At 42.5% G+C, this 11950-nt stretch overlaps 1 pseudogene; it reads right to left on the reverse strand.

Annotated features, from left to right (window-relative positions):
- Positions 1-5982: 5982 nt before the first annotated feature.
- LOC110317112 lies at positions 5983-6614 on the reverse strand (annotated as a pseudogene).
- Positions 6615-11950: the final 5336 nt, after the last annotated feature.

Genomic DNA, 11950 nt, shown 5'->3' on the forward strand with positions numbered 1-11950 from the left:
CCTGGTTCCTGCTTTCTATTTCCTGGAAGAGCACTGAAATTAGCATTATTACTTCTAAAGATATTTGGTAGAATTCACTGGTGTTTGAATTTATCTGTAGTTAAGTTTCTTTTTGTACAAAAGGCCTTAAATTACAAAATCTTTTAAGATCATTTTATTGTTTCGGTAATTCTCACTGCCCATTTAAGATTATGGCTTTTAGAAGTTTCTTCATTATTATGTCAATTTTGGCAACACATATTTTCTAGAAAGTTGTTGGTATTTCCAAAAATTGAATGTCTGCTTGCACAATATGTTATGGGTTGTCAACATTTGAAGGACCAACTCCAGACTGATATTGTAACAGACCCCCAGACCTTAGCACAACTGATTCCACAAAAAAAGTACCATTTAGGCTGTAAAACTCAGCATGTAGACAGCACCACCCGCTAAAACAAAATCAAAGACCTAACCCATCAAAGTCCATAGTTCTGGGAAAGTCTCTTTAGAGTATATTTATATACTAGCTTTGCTTTTTGGCTTCTGTACTTCCACTTCTGGCTAACTGTTCTTGCTCACTGAGTGTCAACTCAGGATATGGTTTTTGTGCTTAAAATATCACCCTGAGATAGGCTTAGGGCTACACTGGATCCTGAATCCTTAGTGTAGTTGCTGGCTGGCTAATAAAGACTTTCTATTGACTTAAACCTGTAGTTAAGCAGTCCTTGCTGGTGGATGCCCCACAACAATATAATCTTTATAATATGTTTGCTTTCTGTTTCAAATTTTCATTTATCCTTCTTGTCTTTTTTCTACTTTGTTTGAACTAAATTTTGCTGGATCTTTTTCTACTATCCTAAGGTATAGACTTGGCTTACTGGTGTTAGTTGCAAATGGATGTGTTGATCCATCCCCTTTATACTTGTGCGTTTGGACTTCTCTGTATAAAATCATGTGAAAAGCATTCCTGCCACCAGGTGTTTATAGACTTGCTTCTCTTACAACCCTTCCTCTCTGTGAAAGCTCATGTGCTGCCCATGCTCTGTGACCGTTTCTTTAAACGCAAACATTATGAAGTGGAAAAATCAGTGGGGCAGGTGCAACAGTGGGGAAGAACAGGCTGAAGCAAGAGTGAGATGGAGATGTGTCCAAACCTGGAAAAATCTCATCTTGAGATTGCCATTGCGTGCTGCTGGGCTCGTAGCCCTATGACCCCACCTCCACCACCACTGAGGCAGTTATGTCACCTGATGGCCAAATCACAGATATGAGCTCCTCTCTCCCTAGAAGGATGTGTTCAGCAAGCACCTGGAATTCCTCTTCATGCAAATGAAGCATTTGCAGCACCTCAGCCACAGCCAATAAAGTACATACACCTCGAAAACCCCTAGCCACCCCCCAAGTTTTATCTAGCCCTTGTTACCCCCAAATAAAAAGAGCTGTAACACTGATAACCATCTTGGAGAAGGCTTGTCCCCACCCCCTCAGTGTGTTAATACTGTGAAGGCAGAAGCAGGACTGGCCTGCAAAAAAAGAAAACAACAACAACAAAAAAATCAATGTTTATTTCCTTTTCAGTGTGGACCTTGAACAACACTTCCTCCTCCTCCTCCTCCTCCTCCTCCTCCTCCTCCTCCTCCTCCTCCTCCTCCTTTGCAGCACCTGCTTGTGGACGTTGTACATCGTGGTGCGCACTAGGCTCCGCACCACGATGTACAACGTCCACAAGCAGGGATTTTTCTCTTTCTCTCTCTCTCCCTTCTACCTCCTCCCCCTTCCCCTTTCCCCTCATCCTCCTCCCTCTCCTCCTCTTCCTATTCCTTCTCTCCCCCTCCCTTTTCCTTCTCTCCCTCTTCCTCTTTCTCTTCCTCTTCCTCCTCTTTTTCCTCTTCATTATCATTGTTACTGATATGCTGAAGATTGAATGCAGGGTCACACTCATGTTAGTCAAGTGTTCTACTATGGAGCTATACTCCCATCCCAATGATATTATTTTGAAATACAAAACAAAACTCCCAGCCTGTTTGGGACCTTGTAATGAGATGCTACCTAGAGCAAATTTTCATGGTTCTTTGGTCTAATGTGATGGATAACCTCAGTTGCCAACTTGGCTTAATCTACCCTCATCTGGGAGACCAGTCTTAGGTCATGACCATGCAGGATGATCTTGATGAAGTTGACTGCTGTGGGAAGATTCATTCACTGTGGTTAGCAGCCATATCCTGGGGATGGGATGTTGAGTTGTATAAAGTTGGAGAAAGTAAACGGAACATAAGTATTATTTGCTCTCTTCTTCCTAGCTGTAGGTGCTATGATGGGGTGCCTGGCACAAACAACCTCATGGAAGAAAGGTTTTTTGGCTCATGGTTTTAGGAGGTCCAGTCTCTGGTCATGTGGCCTCATGTACTCTGGCAGAGCATCATGGCAGCGGTGAGTGTGGCAGAAGCTGTTCTTCATCTAATACTGGATAGAAAACTGAGAGGAAGGACTGGTGACCAACCATAACCTTCAAAGTCACACTTGCATTGACCTGCTTCCTCTATAGAGGTCCCACCTCCTAACACTTCCAGACGCTCCCCAAATAATACCATCAACTGGGGATCAAAGAAGTGGAATATTTCATATCTGAAAATTAACATAGGAAACTCTGAGATGGACTGCCAACGGCAGCCAATGGCCCTTTGGAAAGACCCTTGTTTCAGAGCTGTGATGCTGTGTGTTAATCATAGGCAGTTTTGGGGCTGACTGTCTTCTTTTCTCTCTGCAGCCTTTCCTAGTTCCCATGGCCACTGCGAGTTTTGTGGCCCTGGGAGAGGCATTCTCTTTTTTTCTGTTGCAGAAGGGCAGCCTAATGGAACAAAATAAAAATGTGTAGAGTCAAAACAAGGTATTTTTCTTCCCTACCCTAAAATATTTTTTAAAAAGCATTTTCTCTCATTAATCAAATAGGTCATGGCTACCTAAGGAGGCTATGAGGAATCATAACATATAAGGATCCTTCTGTCTGTGTCTGCTATCAGCCAGTGTCCCTTTCAGTTTTAGGTTGAACTTGCCTTTCTAGGAGTTATTTGCACCATTGCATCTTTGGACTCTGCCAACAAAAAAGCCCGTGAAGTCAACTCTATTTCCAGCATTTATTAATGTTAAGTTGTCTGCTTTTAAAAGGTTCTCCATACATTTTAATGTTTTAAACCAAAAGTTCTCCCGAAGTTCCAGTTTCTCCACAGTTTGGCTCTGGGTGGCAAAGAGTTCTTGTCCTTGGGTACACACTGGAGCATTAGAAATTCATGTTTCTCCGGCACATCACGCCTTTGAACTTTCTACTGACATCGTTAGCATTCCGAGGAGCTCACACTGATCATTCTATATTAACCCATTTTGAGTTCCTAATCGAGTCATAATAATTTGAAGAAGATATATTCCTTTCCAATAGCACTGAGGGGAATCTTCAAGATGAGAGGAAGAGGTTTTAAAAAGAGTTTGGAAACCCCAGAGGAAACATTAATTTGCTTCACAAATTTGCCTGCAGTTTGCTCTCACAGTGACTAGACTGCATCTACTGCATTGTAGCTTTCTGGTGTTTCTTTAGCTTCTGTGGCTGTACTTTACCATCTTTAATAGACCGTAAGGTTAGTGGCTGGTGTCCTCTGAATGAAGTCTGGATAAATAGACACACGGCTTCTTAATAACAACAGCATCACCATACTTCTCCCACAGGTCAGGAGGTAGCCAGGAGAGTGTTATAACTAAATCCGAGTGCCAGATGGCCAGGGTTGAAGCCCATCTTCACCGTTCACCTCCCATGTGACTTTGGGCAATTTTAAAAAATATTTTTAAGCTTTATTTTCTTTATGTTTGGAATGGCAGTGATGGTAGCACCTACTTCATAGGGGCGTTAGATGATTAAACACAATGAGTTGCCATTTAAATGTTCTTTAAAATTATTTGTAACTTTTTTTTATTCTTTAGTAACTTCCTATGTGAATACAATATATTTACCTCATATGACTACCATCTAGCTCATCCAGGGTCCCCTCACACACCTCCCTTCAAACTCCCCCTCCTCTTCACTTCCCACTGAGTCTAATTATTGCTGCCAATATACACATGAGTGTAGGTGCCTTCCATGGGGAAATCTACCAGACCAGCTCCTGAAGTAAGTGCCTCTCCCTATGCCAGCAGCCATCAGCTCTAATAGCCCTGCAGCTATGGACAGGGCCTGGGAGTCCTGTCCCTTTGAATACTGTAGTGTGATGAGCTTGGTCCTGTGGAGGTCTGGGCTGGCAACCAAAGTGCCATAAGTCCTGAGTGCAATGGTCCCATCATGCCCAGAGGATACTCTTTTACATCAGGGTCTCCCCACTTATGGCCTTTATCTCTGCCCACTCTTCTGTGATATTTCATGAGCCTTGTTGGGGAAGGGAGTGTGATTCATGGGTGAACACCCCTACAGTTGTGTGTACCCCAAACTATTGGGTCTCTCTATAACTGCCATCTACTGTATAAAGAAGCTTCTTTGACAAGGGGTGAGGTTTGTAGCAAAAGCCACATCACATTTACAAGTGATAGAATTAACGGCTATTTTATCTACCCTTTAACCTGTCCTAATTTGTCGTCTTTGCTTTGAACAGCAAATATATAAAGCAAACGGCATGTGGGCACAGCTTTGTGTGTCTGCAGTTCCAGTCTTCTAAGATTCGAGAGTTAGAGGCAAGTTTGGGCAACATGGTGAGATACTTCCTATCCCTGCAAAGAGAAGATAAAGGACTCTGAAGAAGATTATCTGTGTTTAGACCCTCAATCTAGCAATGTTTGATAACTCTGTGACCTTTGGTAAGTTACTTAATTTCTCTGGGGTTCAGTTTCCTCATAAAGGAAGAATAACAGTAGAACCTATCTCAGAGAGTTAATGTCAGAACTGATGGTAAAGTATTTAGTTACAGCATCAGCACACACACACACACACACACACACACACACACACACACACACATTCCTCATGTGTCCTCATTTTGTGAGTATACATGGTAGATGATTGACATTTTTAGGTTTGATGAACTATGGATTAATTACATGGCAATAAAACAGGATTTGGGAGATGGCTCAGTTGGTAGAATACTTTCTGTATAAGTATAGATATCTTAGTTTATATCCCCAGTTCCCGTGTAAAAATTCAGGTATGATGACTCATACCCATAATTTCAGCACTGAGGATAAGACATGAGGATCACTGAGACTTGCTGGCTAGCCAAGCCATCCAATCAGTGATCTCCAGGTTCAGTGAGAGATTCTATCTCAAAATTAAGGAGGAGAGCAATATGGATGTTGGTCTATGGTCTCCATGCACCCATCAACAACCCCTAAAAAACACATCTCCACACACAGATTTGAAATTTCAGAGAAAGAAGCATGAACACTGGCTATATGTAGTTATATTAATAATGAACATTTATTCAGTGTCTAGTATAGGTTAGTTAATCATTTTTTTTTTTCAGGAGCATGTTTATTGTGGTTGAGATGATACATCAGTGCTCTGTGAGCTACAAAGGGTAGAAGGAAATCCTCTCATTACAAACTGACAAAGGTAAAACGTTTTCACAGCAGCATGAAGCACATACTCAGAAATAGATCTGGGCTTAATACAAATGACATAATTCCTAGTCATCTACAGCTACTTTTATAACTTCATACAGATAATGAATTAGGCTAAAATGCACTATAATACTTGATAGACTTCAGGACCAGAATCCGTTGTACATCACAAAATACATTTTGATATCCCAAAGAAGCAAGACTTGCAAGTAGGCATTTTAAACATAACTAATCTACAGCTACAAAGTTCGACTCTTGGTAGCATCTACTTTCTGGGGGAGTCTCCCAGTCTCCAGAGGATAAAGGCAAGAGTAGAATCAGTATAACATATACACAAAAGTCCATATTGTAAAGGTTATAAAGATCCACAGCGCAGTTGGAAGAGGCCTTCTGCCCCTTCACACTGCATACAAATGATGTGAATTATGTTGCGTATCTCTTGATCCACTGTCCGGCTATCCTGTCATGTTCTGCTCTGTTGGTCAAATGCTGAATGGCTGTGCTTCCCACCGGAGGATCTGCAGGGTTGCAGTCTGTCAAAAGGGAACAAATAGAGAGCAAGACCTTTGAAATAGTCGAAGCAGGACTCCAGTTGTCTTCCAGACTATCCAGAACTACTCTCTGATTGTTGATGTTACAGTGGTAGATTCTGGTACAGAAAGTAACCTTTGGTGACTTACTTAAATAAATAATCTGAAGAAAATGTGATATCCAGAAAAAAAAAAAACCCACCACCTTCATATACAGAACCCAGTGGACCAAGTATAGTTGACCTCTATTCATAAATGTCATTTCCTTTAGGTCCAGCACTACAGTTAGGAGGAGGGTCAAGCCAATCTCAGGTAGTGCCTTCTGAATTCTTTTAGCACCAGTGGATAACTTAGCAGTCGTTTTGCTACCGACTTTGGTGTTTTTCTTCTGCTGGGTGGCAGAAGGTTTTCTATCTTATGTTCTTCAGGCTCTGGAGCAGCAGGATCTTGCTGGTCTGCATCTGAACTACCACTGCTGGGCCGGTCATCTGACCTTTGCCTGTCACTGGACATCTCGGTGAAGTTATTTCTGTGAAATGGGCTATCTGCTGGTATATGCTAGGTGCATAAAATTCTTCCAAAATTCGTGTGTCCAGAGCCAAGTCTCACTTCCTGCCAAGAGCTCCATGTCTGGAAAGAGACCCCACTATTGATATTCACAGTCTGCAGTCCAACTCCGCAACGGTGGTCAGCTGTGAATGGGAAGTCCAATGATTGAGTAGTTGCTCAGTTCCACAAGGCTAGTAGATTCCAACAGATGTGCTGGCAAGTAAATGTAAGCAGGCAAAGAAAAAATAATTAGTCATTTAGAATGACCCATATTACTGTGGTTGGAGCTATTTCTGACTTGATGTACAGGTCAGAAAAACTGAGGCTCAGGGAGTCTAGATAACTTGCTTATGGTCATAGAACACAACTAGTGTGTAAACTGTGGGTCCGATTTTTATGGCCCCTGTAAGCCCCATCGCCTGTTTTAGATAGACACATGGTGCTCCACAAGTCTTAGGCTGGTGGTGCTGAACACTTGTCTAGTCATTGGCCTGTTTGAGATAGGGTAGACTCTCTCTCTCTCTGATCTATTATTTTTATTTTATTTTAGGTTTTTCGAGACAGGGTTTCTCTGTGTAGCCTTGGCTGTCCTGGAACTCACTCTGTAGACCAGGCTGGCCTCAAACTCAGAAATCTGCCTGCCTCTGCCTCCCAAGTGCTGGGATTAAAGGCATGCACCACCACACCTGGCTTATTATTTTTGTTTTATATATATTGCCTGCATGAATGTGTGTATACTGTAGGCATGCTGTGTGCCTGCAGAGACAAGAAAATGGCCCTAGATACTGTGGAACTGAAGTTAAAGATTGTTGTAAGCCATCATGTGGGTGTTGGGAACTCAACCTTCTCAACCTAGATTATCTGCAAGAATAGCAAGTGCTTTTAAACCATGGAGCCGTATCTGGGATAGACTCTTGTATTAGTTACTTTTCATTGCTGTGATCTGACATCATGACCAAGTTAGCTTATAGAAGAAAGATTTTTGGGAGGCTTTTAGTTCAATGGTGGGAGGTATGGCAGCAGGCAGGCAGGTAGGCATGTGCTGGAGCAGTAGCTGAGAGCTTGCATCTTGAGATACAACCCTGAGGCAGGCAGAGAGAGAGAGAGAGAGAGAGAGAGAGAGAGAGAGAGAGAGAGGAAGGGAGAGTCAGAGAGATATAGAGAGACAGAGACAGACAGAGAGAGTTAATTGGAAACAATGTGGGCTTTTAAAACCTCAAAGCCTACAGTGAGATTCCACTAACAAGGTCACGCTCCTAATACTTTCCAAACAGCTACACTAAGGATGAAATATTCAAATATGTGAGCCCATGGGGGGCATTTTTTTTTTTTTTTTTTGGTTTTTCGAGACAGGGTTTCTCTGTTTAGCCCTGGCTGTCCTGGAACTCACTTTGTAGACCAGGCTGGCCTCGAACTCAGAAATCCGCCTGCCTCTGCCTCCCGAGTGCTGGGATTAAAGGCATGCGCCACCACGCCCGGTTCCATGGGGGGCATTTTTATCCAAAACACCACAACCATCTGGAAAACATTTATTCACTTTGCTAAGAGAAAAATACTGAGTACACAGCGTCAATCTTCTCCATCGCTTAATTCTAGCTCAAGAATTCCAATATCTTTTAACTAAAATCTATGTCATTGTCTGCTACAGGATACATCTGAGAGCAACTCCTCCTTCCAAAAGCAGACAGCTAGCAAATGTAGGCACTCCTGTGTTCAGAAATGAACACACTGGATGCGTTAAAGGCTCAATGAGAAATGAGGTCATTGTTTTAGGCATAGACTCCTACTGCACTGGTGGTGGTGCACTGATGGTTAAGTCTGAATGTAGAAAGGTCACAGACTCTGGCCAAGTCTTGGGATGATTTGGAGAGAGGTCACAAAGCAACTCCATTCGGCTTGCTTCTCAGAACACTGGCTTTTGCCAAGGCCCTGGGATCGACTCCTCATTCCCAAACAGAGAAGGCTTGCTACTGTAGCAGCGTGTGTTTAGGATCCATCTCTCAATTAGTGGAGCCCCAGGTTTTTGGGTTATTTCTTCTTTCTTCTCTTCTTTTTTTGCTGTGTGGAGAGTGAACCCATTGCCTCATACATGCCAGGCAAGTGCTCAGCTGTACATTAACCCCAATTTTGCCCTATCAGTAGTCGACATTTACTGATATTTATTGATTATGTTGGCCACATATTACATATATTTTTGGAATGGAATACCTGGAATTCGTTTGATTTTATTATTTCATGTATTTTCCCAAGTTTCTATAAGGAATCATTTCTCTACAACGTGAGTCAACAAGGACTATAGCTTGGGTAGGGGCTCCTTTCTTTCTCCAGAGGCAGCACATATGACCAAAGTCTGACCAATCAGGAGCAGGCAGGTTACAGAAGTTGAATCGCTCAGTACGGGAGACATCCTTTCCTAGAGTTGCAGGTAGGCAGTGAAAATGAAGACGATGGAAAAGAGAGACAAGAAGAATCCGAGTCTCATAATGTCGGTCGGGCTCCTGGACCAACTCAATCCTGAGAATCTTTCTGGGGTCCCCCCCATTTTGTTCTGTTTCCTCTCAATTCCTCTTTCCTCCCTCCTCTTCACCCCCCCCTTCTCTTCTCATAGGTCCCTTCCCTCTCTATGCTGGACATTTGACTGGCTCGATCTTCTGTGCTTGGCGACTAGAGCTGCTGTGCGTTCTTGAGGGCACTGGCCCTGCCGTGCCCAGACAACGTTGCACAGCAGTCCTTTCCAACCCATGGCTCTTAACACCACCACCTCCGTCTTTACATTTCCTCTTTTTTTGTTTGTTTCTTCAGGTCTCACTGTACAGCACTGTCTTGAACCTGTGACCATCTTGCTGCAACCTCTAAGTAGCTTGGGTCACAGGTGTGCACCACCAAGCCCAGGCTTCCTAGTTTTCTTTTTCTTATTTATTTAAAAAAAGATCGTGTGTGTGTGTGTGTGTGTGTATTTGTTTATATATTTATTTATATATATTTATATAATATGTGTTTATTTAATTAATATATAACATATAACAGTATAGGATATCATATATATGATATACAGAATTTTATTTTTATTTATATGCACATGTTTCTGACTGTATGAGTGCATGCATGTGAGTGGATGCTTGTGGAGTCCAGAGGAGGATGACAGAGTCCCTTAATCTGGCAGTTAAAGGCAGTTGTAAGCCACCTGACATGAGTGTAGCAACCAAACTCAGGACCTGTGGAAGAACAGCAAGCCATGTCCTTGGTCCCAGTTTGAAAAGAATTTTTAAAAAAGGTTTATTTAGTTTTTAGTTTTGTGTGCATGTGTGTGTGTGTGTGTGTGTGTGTGTGTGCATGTGTGTGTGTGTGCGCGCGCATGTGCATGTGCGTGTGCGTGTGTGCATGTGCGTGTGCGTGTGTGTGTGTGAATGGGTGTACACACATGGGCATGTGGGTGCTCGTGGAGTACAGAGGAAGGCGTTGGATCTCCTGAAGCTGGAGTTACAGGCAGTGGTGAGTTGTCTGAGGTGGGGACTGGGAACCAAGCCTGGGTGGCCTGCAAAGGCACTGTGTGCTCACCCATCTCTCTGGCCCTTTCTGGTAGTTTCAACAAGTCCAAATCCTTTGCCCGTGGCAAACTGTGTTTCTTTTACTCTCAGCAGGAAGAGCTGTAACTGCTGTTGCGCTTGACAGTCAGATTATGGACCTTTTATTAGCTACAGTAACTTGTGTTTCTTTTTTAAAAAAATTATTTTACTTTTACAAATATTTTTCATTTATTAAATTTCTTTTTTCTTTCTTTTCTTTATTTTTCTTTTTTTTGGTTATTCAAGACAGGGTTTCTCTGTGTAGCCCTGGCTGTCCTGGAACTCACTCTGTAGAACAGGCTGGCCTCGAACTCAGATATCCACCTGCCTCTGCCTCCCAAGTGCTAGGATTACAGGCGTGAGCCACCACTGACTGGCCTTATCAAATTTCTTTAAAAAATAGTGACTCCTACTGGGTGGTGGTGGCATATGCCTTTAATCACTGCACTTGAACACCTGGGGCTCCCAGGAGCCAGGGGCAGGAGGGTCTCTCTGAATCTAAGACCAGCCCGCTACAGAGTGAGTTCCAGGGCTACACAGAGAAACCCTGTTTTGAAAAACCAATATATATTTTTTGGAGAATTTCCAGAGACCTTCATAAATCTTTAATTATTCATTAACATTATATCATCTATTTTTTTTCCTAAATGCACCTGCGAGTGAACATGTCCATTGCAACATATCAAGGGCAAAGAAAGCTGTGGTGGAATTTGACTGTTGGGAGTCATCTGCCTTCTGCTTGGGGCATGGCAGTCTGAAAAATTAATGTTTTAGTAAAAATTTCCCCTCCTATGTGAAGGGTACTTTATGGTCATTAAAAGATCAGACTACCTCTTTAATGCAAAGTCCCAGGGCCCAGGGCCCGCTGTATTTCAGAATCACACTAATTTGTCCATTTGCAATGCATTCCCTTCCCTGGTCATTTCAAAGTCTTTTAAAAGATTTTGTAGATAATGTCCATGCTATTGTCTGAATGTAGGGTCCAAATTTATTTAGGAGACACTAAGGCAGAATGAAAACATTGGAAATGCTTTTCTTTGTTTTTGTTTTAAACAAACAAACAAACAAACAAACAAACAAACAAACAAACAAACTGATCCTTCCCTAAGGTCCATGGCTTATCCACCTTTATCTTTTAGATTTCTTGGATACTCACTGGTGTAGGAAAGCACAGCAGAATCTCACTTTAAGTTGATATTTCAAATGTCAAATAGAAAGAATGATCATTTGCATTTAAAATATTTTTCACCTCCAAGTTTTTCTTCCTCTGAATATTAAGTAGCCTGTGCAATGCAACACATAAATGTTACTCACGGCCGCCTTAGGAAGCCAAGGAAAGAGCTAAGTCAGATGACTCTGTTCAGCTAGAAGTTGCCTGGGGAGAGGTAGTTGGTGATAGGACAGTTATGTTGCTCTCCCTGAGTGTTCCCTTCTCCGCAGTGTGATGATGCTATAGCTTGCCGTAGTTTGGCTACATTCTCAGGGTTCCAGACGTCTGATTCCAGTATGATCACGTAAGAGGTGATGGGTCCATGACCCTGAGGGTAGTGAGAGGAAATTAGGTCATTTGGAGCATCTCTCTCAGAAGGGGTTCATGCCTGTCTGAAGGAGTGAGTTCTTTCTTGCCACAGTGAATTGTTATAGAAAGACCAATACTGGCTCTCTGTTCTCTCTCTCTCTCTCTCTCTCTCTCTCTCTCTCTCTCTCTCTCTCTCCATGTGCTTCCACTCTAGC

Source organism: Mus pahari, chromosome 2 (genome assembly GCF_900095145.1).
Source record: "Mus pahari chromosome 2, PAHARI_EIJ_v1.1, whole genome shotgun sequence".
In the NCBI taxonomy this organism is placed as follows: Eukaryota; Metazoa; Chordata; class Mammalia; order Rodentia; family Muridae; genus Mus; species Mus pahari.